The sequence below is a fragment of the Cibotium barometz genome, chromosome 10, assembly GCF_041138505.1.
Source record: "Cibotium barometz isolate CiBa-2024 chromosome 10, ASM4113850v1, whole genome shotgun sequence".
Lineage (NCBI taxonomy): Eukaryota > Viridiplantae > Streptophyta > Polypodiopsida > Cyatheales > Cibotiaceae > Cibotium > Cibotium barometz.
This window is the reverse complement of record NC_141055.1, coordinates 46,167,263-46,181,551: the sequence shown is the minus strand read 5'-3', so window position 1 is coordinate 46,181,551 and position 14,289 is coordinate 46,167,263. Positions and strand designations below refer to the sequence as shown.

General features: G+C 45.4%; 1 protein-coding gene across 4 annotated transcripts in view; it reads left to right on the top strand.

Moving 5' to 3' along the window:
• Positions 1-14,289, top strand: part of LOC147634972 (uncharacterized) — a 186,732-nt gene that overhangs the window by 65,705 nt on the left and 106,738 nt on the right. For 3 of the 4 annotated variants that reach the window (XM_086804235.1, XM_086804233.1, XM_086804234.1), the window contains one exon: positions 10,083-10,199. The gene's annotated coding sequence lies outside the window, so the exon portion shown is untranslated. Of the gene's footprint in view, positions 1-10,010; positions 10,200-14,289 lie in introns of those variants that run through there. The other variant, XM_086804236.1, reaches the window with a different exon arrangement.

The window sequence follows — 14,289 nt, the reverse complement described above, 5'->3', positions numbered from 1 at the left end:
CTTCCATGAGATCCCCATGACGAAGAAATAAGGAGATCGGAAACCCATCGTCCCCAAGGCATTTGTCTTGGGCGGAGTGCCTGCAAACTCTCAACTAGCTCCTCTTAAGGAAAAGGGTGTCATCAAGAAGGTCAAAAGAGTAGTGGGCCACCTCTCTCGTGTGCTGCCATACCTGATCCCTCGCGTGCATTACTTGTGTGGAGAGAGGGTCTCCAGAAAGAAGGGACCCGAAAATGTCTCGTGTGCCGCCATACCCGATCCCTCGCATTCATTACATGTGTGGAGAGAGGGTCTCCAAAAAGAAGGGACTTGAAAATATCTGGGCTAGTGGCTTGGACTTGAGGAGGATCAATCCATGCTGGCCACGCAATCTGTGGATACCATCCCTCTGCTTGTGTGATCTAAAAAAAATCGCTGATGACCGTGTATCTACCCCGAGTCCAAAAGGAAGATCTACCATGATATCTGTACTCCACCCTCTCCTCGATGGAACTCAACTCTGTTTGGGCCGCCACCATTTGGGCCTCAATCCACAGGCTGTCTGGGGCACTCTTCTGGAGACGCTGCAGGGATGCTATAACCCGACGAATGCTCCTCTCTTGCTCTCTGAACTTTGTGAGTCTGCCCTACGCCACTTTCTGCAGCAAATCGGTGATCTCTCCAAGTCCTGTATCAAGGGCCATTGCTGCTGAACCATCATGAAAAACCATACCCTCCCAAATCTCCTCAATCCTGCTACGAATCTCAGAGAGGCACTTAGGGATATGGCTGCTCGAGTGTCTTTCCTGCCTCCATGGTTCCTCCAGGGAAAGAATGACGGGGGCATGGTCTGAGAAAGAAGTGCTTGCAAGAATACGAACCATGCCACCCTGTCCACAAACTCACTCATCAATGTAGACATGATCCAGTCTGGAGTGGTTGGGGCCGATACCACTCTTGTCTGATCTCGAGAAGCTCAAACTCCCTATGCTACGCCCAAACTTTGGTAAGTGCCATGGAAACTGTCCCCGTAGAGCCAAAATCAGCTCCTCCCGAGCCAAGTACTGTGTGCTTGAGATTGTGTCTATGCCTCCTTTGAGTTTGTCCTCTGCCGCCTCTAACATGTTAAAATCTCCACCCATGCACCAAAAATTAGTCTGTGGGAGGGATTGACAAACAAAAGTGGCTATGCATGCTGCGGTGTTCAGAGCGTAGAGGTTAAGGAAACCCACTCTGTCCTCCCCAATCCTCATGATCACCCAGTGTGCTCTCTGTGTGACTATGGTGCCTGAATCAATCACTGCTGGTATGAGCTGCACTGACGGAGATGTATACCCATCCTGGATCCCTGAGGGGCCAAAGGCATGGGACTAGAAGGTGTGGCTTCTGCTTTGGAGAATCTTCCCGCATTTGTGGGTGCGATTCTCGGAGAGATGGTGTTCTTGAAGGAAGAGTATGTCAATAGGGGATTCCATCACTCTCCCAATACCCCTACCAATCACTGGGAGAAGGGAAAGGTATCCCTTCTTGAGGCCAGGAAAGCAGAGTATAACTAGGAAGCCCGAGACACCTATTGGGGGGGTTGGATCTTGGGCTAAAGCCGTATTGCCACCTCGCAAAGAAGGCCTGGGCTGTTTGGAGGTGCGACGGGCCTTAGTTGCATGACTCTATCAAATGCTAGTGGTGAATCAAACTCCACTTGGTGGTATCCGTGCTGAAGAGGATGTATATCAGTAATCTTTCTTGGCTCACCCATGAGGTCAGCCTGCAAAAGATCCTTAAGTTGTTCGCAGACCGGGCGGCTACCCACAATCTTGCAAATCAAGGTGGATGCCTCTAAGGAGGTGACCGTTGGAAGCAAGATGTTGAAGATCCGCTTTAGAAAAGGATAAGCAAGGGGTGGCGGCCTTGGTCGGGGCTGACGGAGCGGCTGCCATGGAGTCCTCTTGATGGGGTGAAGACTAGAAGACGCCGACACTTGCTGAAAAAAACAAACTACCCAAAAGCTGAAAGAACCTGGTGAAGGAGAGACCAAAGAGGATAGGGCAAAGGTGAGGAAGGTCAAGTGTGGGCTAAAATTGAGAAGGGGAGCTGGCAAGCGAAAAAAACCAAGGGAGCAAAGGGAAAGTGGGTGGAAAGTTGGTAATGAAAGAGGCGCATGCGGGATACTAAAAAAGGGGGGGGGGAGGGGGGAACCGAATGAGGGCGGAAGAGGAGGGTTGGAAGAGGCGTAGAGGGCAAGAGGACGGGGTGCACTAGAAGGAGGCGGCGTAGCGGGCAGGCTAGAAAGAGGGCGGGTGAGTGTGCCACCCGGGGGGGGGGGGTGCGTGACAAGTTGGATGCAAGGAGAAGCTTTAGCTCGACGCTTGATCACACTTAGTTTTTTTCCATCCCATCACCTTCTTTGATCACCTCCTTTGAGTACTCAGCCCGTATGGGACGTCAGATTCTTGTGCAACAGATTGACGACAGCATCCCCTCCACCTCCCCTCACAGGAAGGCCCTTCCTCTAGGATTTCTAGCAGTGCCTTTGGCATAGCATCCTTCCTCGCAAGGTTTTTTATTTCTTTTTGTTGTTGGCTCATCAAAGCCTTGAGGTGGCCACATGGCTCGCAATTGCTGGACAACCAATAGTGTGTCGCAGACGTGACACTCTGGATAAAGCCTGCTGGCAGGGAGGGGCCCGGCTAGAATATTGTGTGAGGACAATAGAGGAGGTATAGCCCTTATGCCCTCGCACCGCCGCATTTTAGTGGCGTTAGTGGCACCAACCCCCGTGTGACATTGGACCCTAGAGACTTGCACATGCCAATGTTGGGAGGTCATGTGCAGTTTGGCCACCTGGCACATGTGTTGGCATGCGCTTGGTGCAGTGAGATCATTGGAGGTGATCCCACTCCCCCTACAAAGACCGTTCATGCTTTCTAGCTAGATCTCATCCACACCCTTCGGAGGCGCTTGGAGTGCCTTACTAGGGACTTGGAGCGTATGTAGAGATGGTGGGTGGCTTTTCACCGCACTTGGAGTAGTCAAGAACCATTCGAAGAAATGCTTCCGCAAAAAGAAGACGAAGACAACCAAAAGTTAAAGGAGCAGATAAGACAACTCCAGATTCAACTCGAAAGAGTCGAAATGGAAAAAAAAAATGGCAAAATTACAGGCAACCTTGGCTCAGCAAGAGACATCCAAATAACAAAGTTCCTCAATGGAGCAGTGGTGTCTTTGGATGACTGAAAAAGAAGAGTGAGACCGTGAAGCAAGATAGGCCGAACAGGTGGTAGAGAAAGCCAAACGCAAGGCCAAAGAGGAGCGACTATGGGCAAAGCTTGAAGCGAAGGCGAACCACGAGCAACAAGCCCGAGAAGACTTGAGGGATCAGTTCCAACAAACACTGCGGACTCTGGTAACTTCTTTCACCCCTTCTCAGTCCTCCACAACCCCAGCCATAGCCTCGACAACCATTAATCGTGCCTCACCGAACTTCACCAAGTACGATGGCAAGTGCGACCATTCGGTTGTGACCGAATTCATCCATGAGTTTGTTGCCCATTTTCCACCTTCCAAGATCATAGACCCCAAAGATAAAGTCCATCTAGCAGCTCCACACCTCACAAGTGATGTAGTCACTTGGTAGCAACCTTGGTCTCATTTCCACACAAATCCCTACACTGGCTTATTGGAATGATTTGGGACACCTTCGTGTCCGATCTGAAGACCTTCATGTTCGATCTGAAGTCTCGAAGACAAGTTCCCCTATGCTCACCTACTCCAACAAAGTGATCACATCAGCTCAACAATTGGGGAAGTCTGAGGAGGAGAACCTGAAGTAGTTCATTCGGGGATTGGATCCAAACGTTCGGTTTCCTGTTTGAAACATCGAACCCCAAAGTTGTGATAGGGTTTTGACTCTTGCGCAGAACCACAAGATGATGCTTAATGAAGGCAAGCCTAAGACTGCTCCAGTCGTCCCCAAACCCCAGCAGCAGTAGTAGACGCAGACCACCCAGCAGAACTAGGCGTCTACCCAATAGTCAGGTAAGGGGGCATCCAACAACAAAGACCAGAAGAAGAAGGGCTAGAATAGCTCTTCTTCTGGGAAGGAGCGACAAGATGGACCCAAGAAGACACCTGAAGAAAAGATCAAGGAGGGCCTTACTGTAGGATTCCTATAGTCAGATGAGAAGGAGCGGTACTTCAGAGAGAACCGTTGTTTTGAATGTAACATGGCTACTGTGCGGAAGCGTGTTTAAGATTAACACGAATAACATGCTCATGACATAGAGAAGTAGAGAGAAGGAGAAGAGAGACACTCTTTACCTAACCTACTCCTACTATATAATACTAAATGAATGAGTAATTACAATGATTGTTATAGATCCAATGTAGATCTAGACTATGAATGCTATGCTTGAACTAATGCTTACTGTCCTTCTCTGTGTGTTAATGGAAAATGATGATTTGGAGATGTACTTATTAGACTGCATGTCCTTGGTCATGGCTCTGTAATCTCTGTCTTTGAATGATTATGAATGACCCATGACTTGCCTTTATATAGGAAAGTGATAGCAAGTCGTAATCAAGTCGGTTTTCACTTTTCAAGCCATAAAAACTGATCAAAAATGTTATAAAATGTGTTCATATTGTGCCCATAATATGTCCCAACCATTGGTGCATGTCCTGGGCACCTATAGGGCCACCAAAATGGCCCATATACGACCTCTAACTTTGCCCTTAAGGTGGGTGTAAGGAATAATTATGTCTACATGGCACTGGATTAAGGTGTGCACGTGACATCCCCTCCTGCTAAACTTGGAGCTAGGGTGCACAGGATGTGCCTTTGCTCCATGCTGTCGATTCGACTGCGGATTGGATCTCCCATATGGTGTCTCCACCACTATCTCCTCGGGAACTGTGGGGAATGGATGTTACCCCCTTGCCTTTGGAAGCTCTATTGGCATGGTAGACTCCATGAACACCGCAAAAACTGAAGTACTTATCTTCTCCTCCTCGTCAATGGATTCAGAGATAATTGTGGGAACCTCGCGAACTTTCACCTCCTCTATGGCTAAGATGATCTCGGAAACTTACATGGAATCTGGAATTGTTTGTGGCTTTGCATGCTCGAACAATTGCACCTCTTGGTTGACCTCGACCTGCTGATCCGATACAGTTTCTAGTGCCTCTTTGGTATCCCTTTGTCCTTGGTCTTCTATTGCGGTACTCTTGTCCTCTTCCTTGGTCTTTACCACACTTGCTTCCATTGGAGTACTTTGACTCATCATGGCAGAAAACTCATTTATTTGTTTCCTATACTTTTCTTCTCCTTGTCTCGCTTCTTCTTCACGTCTCTCATCGTCTTTTCTTCTTTGCCTTGCTTCTTCTTCCCGTTGTTCCCTAGGAACAACCTAGACATGCTCTGATACCAATGTAACATGACTACTGAGCGGAAGCATGCTTAATGATGATTAATGCAAAGCAATAAAGATTAACACGAATCACATGCTCATGACATAGAGAAGTAGAGAGAAGGAGAAGACAGACCTAACCTACTCCTACTTTATATTACTGAATGAATGAGTAATTACAATGATTGTCATAGATCCAATGTAGATCCAGACTATGAATGCTATGCTTGAACTAATGCTTATTGTCCTCCTCTGTGCGTTCATGAAAAATACTGATTTGGAGATGTACTTGGTTGATCCAAATTGTTAGACTGCATGTCCTTGGTCTTGGCTCTGCAATCTATGTCTTTGAATGATTATGAATGACCCATGACCTGCCTTTATATGGGAAAGTGATAGCAAGTCGATCAGGTCGGTTTTCACTTTTCAGGCCATAATAAGTTATCAAAATGGTCATAAAATGTGTTCATATTGTGCCCATAATATGTCCCAACCATTGGTGCATGTCCTGGGCACCTCCGGGCACCTTTAGGGCCACCAAAATGGCACCTATAGCCTAGCTTTTTCCCCGACATTGGTATCCAGTATGTGGTTTGCCATTTACCATTGCTTCAAATTGGAATCCGAAGTTTATATCACTTCTGGCGAGCTCTGTTCGACAACTTTGATACCAAATTGCAATTGTCGAGTGCATTCCATCCTTAGACCGATGGCCAAATAGAGATTTACAACTAGTTGGCTTTCGATGTGCTTCAAGTGTACTGCCATGATCAACAGTCAAAGTGGGCTTGATCTCCCGTGGGTGCAGGCGATTTTGAATGACACACACTCATCAAGTGTTGGCATAACTCCTTGTGAGGCAACGTTTGGTCGAAGATTTTCATCCCTTCTCACTTGGATGATTTCTCCTTCCTTGGAAGCCAACAAGACATCAGAAACATTTTCAGGTATCATTGAGTCAGTCAAAGAGCGCCGTACCAAAGCTTAGGAGGCTTATACCAGACAGGCAAATAAGTCAAGGAGAGATGTCAACTTCAAAGAGGGCGATTGGGTATACTTGAGGATCATGAAGCAAAGACTCAAGCAAGTGGGAAAGTGCTGTCCAAAGTTATCATTCTGGAGTTTTGGTTCTTTTCCCATCACCAAGAAGTTAGGCGATGTCGCCATGCAACTCAGATTTCCAAATAGTTGGATGATGCACAACATCTTCCACGTCCCTCGGTTAAAGCCGTATATCGGACCTTCATTGCTGAATGTCCGAGAAGAGCTGTAGCCAGAAATGGTTGATGAAGCAGAAGTGATAGCCATAGCAGATCCTTCTACATCGTTGGAACCATGGTACTGGACGACGACTTAGCCAATTTTATACCAAGTTCAAAGATCGAGGGACCCATGAAGCCGTTTGGCTACATGAAGAATTCTTAGTTATTGGCAGACTACCTCCATGAACCTACTGCCAAGCTAAGCAGGAGGGAATGTCACGTGCACCCATGCACTGTGGTACACGGGGACACACTGGCTCATCAATAGTGCAAGAACATGTACATAATTAGTACCTTGATAGGATATTTTGTCGTATGCCATGACCCCTTTGTGAACCCTAGTTCGGGACATGTCTGGCACGGGCTACGTAGGTCAGCCTACTAGCCATGGAGGTCTGTCAAGTCAATCCTCTTAACCCACTTTGGAGAATTCAGCAAGTAGTCCTCATGTAGATGTTAGCCTTAGGTTAGAATGCATTAGAGCATGGAAGTTGCAGTGGCCAGCCCCAAGGCCAACCCATGGAGGGGACAGCGTTGCAACGGGTGTAAATACCCTCATCCATCATCTAGGCCCGGTCGGCAGCCCTAGATAGGGCTTGGGCAGCAGTTGGCCAGGTGTGGTTAGTAGTCAGCCAGCCAGGCCAGACAGTAGGAGTCGGCCAAGGCTGACAGCAGTCGGCCAGTAGCCAGGGAAAGCATCATGACTTCCAACAGCATTTAATGCTGATAAACTCAGTCGTGGCAGATTTAAAACAGGCCGACAACTTTTATGCCAACTGACTAGCACCCTGTGGACGTATATAAAGGCGAGCCTGCCATAGTCCATAAATCATCAGATAAAAAGTCAAATTCTCAATCATCAATCAAGCATGTGTGCTTAGGCAGCCAGCCTTTGCATACTTTCAACATCCTTTGTGCTTTCAAGCCCAAGGCATCCGAAGCTCAGTCTCTTCCCAGAGTTCTTAGCACACCAACCCTTAGTCTCGGGCCGGTGTATTCTCTTCAAAGATAGCTTCACAGTTGCCTACAACTTATGCACAGTTTTGCCCAGTGTTTGGTCACTTTGTCCTTGCGTTTGGCGGTCAATCAGTCAATTTGTCCGCTTAGTCTTGAGGACACAATTATGCTTGTATTTAGTTCTGTAGAGGAAATAAAGCAAATACTCCTACTTGTAGGGAGCGGCCCTTTAGTGGGTAATTTGGGACCCCATCTGGTGTCGTCTCAACTACATCTTTCAGTTCATGTATGCTCTTTTAAAGGACTGCTAAAGACTCACTAAGCTCAGGTATAAAGAAGGCCTTGTTGTTTCACATGGTCCTAGCTTGGTGTATGCTACATGGTCTTATGTAACTCCTCTTGCGCAAGGCGGGTCCGCAACAGCTGGACTTGGCTCCACGGGATCCACTATATGGGTGTCCTCGTCCTCCTGGGTCCAAAAGAAGCTAGTGATGGGAGGGGTTAGGGGCCGAAGGCAAGAAAGTGTCCATGTGTCTGTGAAGCTTGAGGAGGAAGAGCCTTAGGTAACGTGGGTCTGGGAAGTCAATGATCTTGGAAAGTGGGCCAAATTTCTCATGGAATAGACAGTGAACCTCCTACGGATCTCATAGTATACTGGGCAGTGACATATGTAATGCTCCTCTGTCTCAACGTCTGTGTGGCATAATCGGCAGATCCTCTCCTCTCTGGGTCTTCGTATGAGCTCCCCCGGCTTTGAAAACGCACTCAGCTCTCCCTCTCTCCACTTTGAGGCGGTGGGATGAAACCCGTATCTGGCCAATCACAATCCGCATGGCATGGGACATGTGAACACTTAGGTAGCCTGGTTGGTGGATGAATCCATCCTCAGTGAGCTTGAGGAAGCAATCTCTTTAGGAGTGCATATTTGGTGGGAGCTCCGAAGGTGTGATCCATGTGGAATAGGTGTAGAGGCCGAGAAGATCTAATTGGATAACCCGATTGGTGTCCTCATGAGAGAGTTGGAGAAAAGGGGAGTCAAACTGTACTGAAGGGGTGGGAGGAAGTCCATGCAGAGTCCATATCTTGAGAACCAAGTGGAAGCTCAGGCATACCATACACCATTGAGTTCCTCATGATTTTGGGCCCGCCCAATGCCCATTATGTAGTCTATGGATGGCCTTGAGGACCATAAGGGCACGGTTACTTGGCATTACAGACTTCCGGTCTCACCGGTTTGGCTCTTTCCCCCCAACTCCTATGATGTAGTGTTCCACATGGAGGGAGCGTGCCCCCCGCACCCCCTCTTTTTTTTTCTTTTTTTTCAGTCACGGACAGAGTTGTACTGTGCCGTTTGGCGTGGTTTTCTTTAACTAATAGAAGGATCTTTTTGGGAGAGAAAAAGGTCCCTCTTCTTTGACTCTTTGGACTGTCTGTGGCACTCATGCGTGCAGCACTGTTCTTGGCGCTAGACCTCACATCACCACATAAAGACTACAGGTCATTATGCTCTTGCGACTACAATAGAGAGACTACAGGTCATGATGCCCTCACAACTTGTAGTAAATCCTCCGTCTTGCACCACAGCATTCAATTGTCGTTTTGTCCAATTCACATAGATGCCTCATATGAGCTAAAGGGCAGACAGTTGCTCCCATGGCTATGGTTGCCTTCATGCATACAGTTAGCATCACAGGGGGTAGACAATTTCTGGTATGTGCTGGATGACAGCACATGGCCTCTATGGATGAATTGCGACCCTTCAAATATCCTGGGTAACAGTAAGCTGGGGACGCTCTTGTCTAGGATGAGTTAATACCAAGATCTGGTCCTCATTTTAAAAGCTGATGGGTTATCTAGGTGTAAGGATATCTAGGGACTCATATTTCGTATGCACTTAGGGTCTTCATGGACCAGTCACAAAGTGTCATTACATAGGCTCCACGTTACGGCAGACAGAGGTGCCTTCCAGATGTGAGGATTCAAAGTTGCATGTATGGAGACTGCAGCATTCATGAGGTTGAGACTAAGGAGCACACCATTGGTTGATACTTATCATAATAGGTAGGTTCTGAGAGCGATTTGGCCTCCACCTCTTGAGTCAAGGCATTTGATGACCAGAGACTTGTTCTTATAGAGACCGGCTCATGGTGGGGGGAGAGGAGGCCAGAGGAAGAGTCAGGCGAGGCAGTCCTCACATCTTTCTTTTAGAGTATTGGACAATTCCAAGCAAAAGAGCAAGGTGATGGGCACAAAGACAAGAACAGAGACAAAGTGTTTTTGTTTGATCTCATGGCGATCCATGTTTGTCCATCCTTTTGTAATCCTGTTGATTTATGGAATATCACTCTACCTTTGACCATCACTGCATAATTGACAATTTTCACTATGTGCATGATGTTTTATTTAGGATTTAGGTGGTGAAAAGATGGTGATTTTTATTTGGATGCTTGAATGAAGCTTCTTCTCTGCAATTTTGTAGGGAGATCTTCCGAAACAATGTTGTACAATACCAACCTCAAGATTTTCAAGAGGAAACCGTGAAGGAGATTCTAAAAAGTGAGAAGTTGTGCTCCTTTTTAGGATTAGTAAGATCAAGGTAAACCTCAATCTTATTCAAGATGTGTATAAAGCCTAATTGAAAAGTTGTGCTTCTATTTACTTTTTGTATTGAGTGATTTTGTTGGCATGTTTTGTGCAAGGTAGGTTTAAGCAGTACATTTTTTTTTTCTTAGAGACCACTTTTAAAACATACTTAAAATAATCTACTCTTTATCTGTCAGCATAGAAGAGAGAAGCAAACACAACAGGCTAAATAGGGATACATGGCCCATGAGATCACAGAGACACTCCCCATGTCACTATGGAACTGTAATGGTACACTTTGGTCTGCACTGGGCAATTTCACGGAAACTTACAATGCAGTAAACCTTTGTGTCCCATACCACTAGGACAGACGTGTCGTTGTACGGAGAAGTTTGCTAGGCTAGGAGTTCGGGAATGAGATGCACTCTCCCCCAAGAAGTGTTCCAATAATTGACTTATATAGGCCTCCTATAAAGCAGGAGCCATAAATAGATCTTTTGCATCTAATAACCACTAGACCTCCCCATAGATGCGTAATCACCGCACCTTGGTTAACCCTGAGCACATCCTGCTCCTCCGTATCCACATCAACTGGTCTAAAACCAGGTGGAGCTATTTGAAAGGTTTATATATTTAATCTTTCAAGGAGAAAAATTGGGAAATATGCGGGTTTTTCGTGCTTTGCCCCTTCAGGATGTAACATAACCATCTCAAGTTTCAAAGAAACATACTTGGTCATGTCCTTGAGGTTAGAAATTTCCTCCACTTGGAACAATCTCATCACCCTCACTCATTCATTTTTTTGGCTGACATGAAATATTGGATGAATGTTGATTCTCAGAGATAGTGCCAACTGGGACCACAACACCTAGGAGATGACTTGTAATGCTTAACGGTCCTCATTGTCTTCAGATTCCTTTGGGACTTTTAAATAAACCCACATACCCTCTTGTAAGACTCTAAAAGTTCTCCTCTTGTAAGACCCTAAGAGTTCTCCTATGGTTAGCATAATATTGGGCTTGATCCTGAGCACTCTTCACGCTTCACTTCACAGATTTCACATAGCTTGCAAGAAATCTGCAACCGATTAAAATTTAACTCCTCTTAGTCCCATGGCAATGGGTGTCTTATACATAAGCATACACTGGCTGAAACTAGTGTCCGAATGCTTACAACTATTATAAGTGAATTCTATATGTGGGAGATACCATTCTCGTTCAGAATGTCTCTCAGAGACATGCCTGTAGCATATCCACAATAGTTTGGTTAGTTCACTCTGTGTGACCATTTGTTTTAGGATGATTTGATGAGGACATGCTCAACCGTGGTTCCAGCTTGGAGAACATTGTTTGCAAACAATTTGGAATCCTGGTCACTAACAATCTTCTGAGGTAAGTCATAGAGCTTATACAATTGTGCAACGAAGAGTTGAGCCAACTCATGGCTCTTCAGAGTTGACTTAGCAGGTGTGAAAGTAGCCATCTTAGTGAATCGGTCTACAATGACCCAAATTGAATCATGACCCCTGCTAGTTTGTTAAAAGATGCTCTTCCACTTATTGTCAAGGATCTCAAGTGGACACAGTATACACTTCCTCTCTTAAGTCTCTTTTCTTTATTAAGTTGGCTTTATGTACACTTTTGCATATAAGGATTTCATGTTTTGCCAGTAAAATTGCCAACCAAGCGAGTGTAAGGTTCTTTTTATGCTCCGGTGCCCCCCACTAGGTGCTTCATGGCACTCATACAAGATTTTGCTTTGGACATCCATATCACAAGGCACACAAACTTTTCCATGTTTAAACAGTTGCTCCCTTGAATGGAATGATGAGTTCTGAGTTCTGGATCACAAAGATGCCCTAGGCTGCTACCAACCTCCAGATCAGTTGCTAAATTCCTACCAAAATAAGAATCTTCTTGGCAAGGGCCCTTCAGAGAAAGATAAAAGTCAGTGGATAACTTCATACAGGAGATAGCATTGATCCTCGGAATTATTCTGCCGAGAGAATCTGCAACCCTATAGGTTGCCTCAGTGCTATAACAGATTTCGAAATCAAGCTTCTGCATGGGTTCAACCCATCTAACTTTCCGATCTCTCAAGTTGGGTTGATTATAAACGTATTTCAACGAATGGTGATCTGTCCATCCACTGAAACACAAGGACGTGTGAACAACCACCATTGAGGCCTAAGGTGGGTGTGTAAACAAACTTTAAAAATCTCCAAATGTGTGACACACGCCCACAATGTGCTAACGCGGCTATAAAAGCACAAATAGTGTGAGAAAATGCTAGCAATGCCAAAGTGTGCGTGAATCAAAGCTAACAATGCACAAAGCGCACATTGTGTGTGTGAACAAGCCCAAATAATGCATCAACATGTGTGGCACACCTCGCACATGTGAAAAAAATGACCAAGGAAGCTCAAAGCGTGTGAATAAACCCAAATACACTGTGGTGTCTTTGCAAGGGTAGGTCACTAATAATTAATCCCTTTCACCTCGTCTTCGTGTTTTTGGCTAAATGTATATGCTTGTTGAGAGATGGGCTGCCTACCAGGAAATATTTCAATCTGATGGTCCACTGCCCTCGGAGAAGGGGGTAATCCACTAGGAAATACATCATGAAACTCGTGCATAATGTGATCCACAATTTGTTGTTCCTTTGTTACTTCCATTGCATAAGACATAATTACATTCATACCATAGTTGCATTCTGTACTTGCACTCATCCGTTCGGTACTTTCAATACGTACCGTACCAGTACCATGCTTTCCGTACCCGTACTTAAAAACATTTTACTTGTTAATTGATTGATATTCGCTTTGTATCCTATCTATGTGCCATCTTTGCTTGATACCGACTCTTCAAACCCTTCATGTTTCTCGGACCCTTGCTCCTAGCCCTCAACTTCTAATTGTCTTGCTCCCTCAATTTTCTTTTTCAATGGACTCATAACGCACAAGGATCTATTTATATTTCAGCTTGTACTCGGTCTTGACATTGATAGCTTCCTTATTTTCATACTTATTTGTGTGTCATTGATGATTTCAAATTTACACTAGTGTCTCTGATCTATTTGTGTGCCTTAGTGCATTTTGACATTTCATGTCTAAGAGTATAGTCGATTGATATTTCAATTGTACGTGTCCATTTCATGTTAGTTGTGATTGATGAGTGCTTGATCGATTATTCTTTATATATGTTTTTAACCAAATTTTTTAACGAGGTTCTATACTTTTTAAACCCTATCAATGCTTGAGGAACGAGAAAATGGATATGTGTCTCTCCCAGTTGGATCTCCCGATTGTAGAACCTGGATGGGTAATGCAATACCAAAGGTCTCCCAGTGTAGTGTTTATGACTAAGGGACCGTCCTTGCACAAATACGAGCAGTGCATCTAGGGTGATAGGTTTAGGGACTCCTCTCTAGATCAAAATGGCCATGTCCAAATCTTCTCCCTCGTACATAATTTGAGAATCTAACTGTCTAGCCTACCTATACCAGGGATCTCCAAGTGATGTAGCAAGATTCTCTCATCCTACCAATCAAGTGTACACTACCAGTCTACCTTGCCAGATTTTTTAAGTCTCTCAACAACCCCATATGGAATACTGAGTGGACACGAAAGTTGCGAAGTATTGCGAGCATTTGGGATCTTCGTTAAGCAGGGTTTCTATATTTTTTTAAAGCATTTGGATTTTTTTTTCAAGGAAATTTTTTGGGGGGGGGGGGGGGGGGGGGGAACCTCGTACCGTACGATATCGTACCGTACGAACCGTACGGTACGAATGGGTTTGTACCGGTACGAGAAACAACGATGGTTTGGATCCCCAAATTCTTCTGCATCTGGACTCCCAGCATTTGTCTGGCCAAGCTACTTTCCATTTGTATTTGAAATGTTTAAAATCTCTCTTCTCTTGCATTAACATGTGATAAAACTTGGTAGTTGATTCCCGACCAAGGGGAAGTCCATCTGTCCATCCCCAATCTTTGATCCACCTTTCTGTGAGCTGAGAAGTATTGATAGTTAGCGTCTTGAGCTTACCAATAATTCCATGCAGATGATCCTTATCAAATCTTGAGAGACCATACATGATAGATAG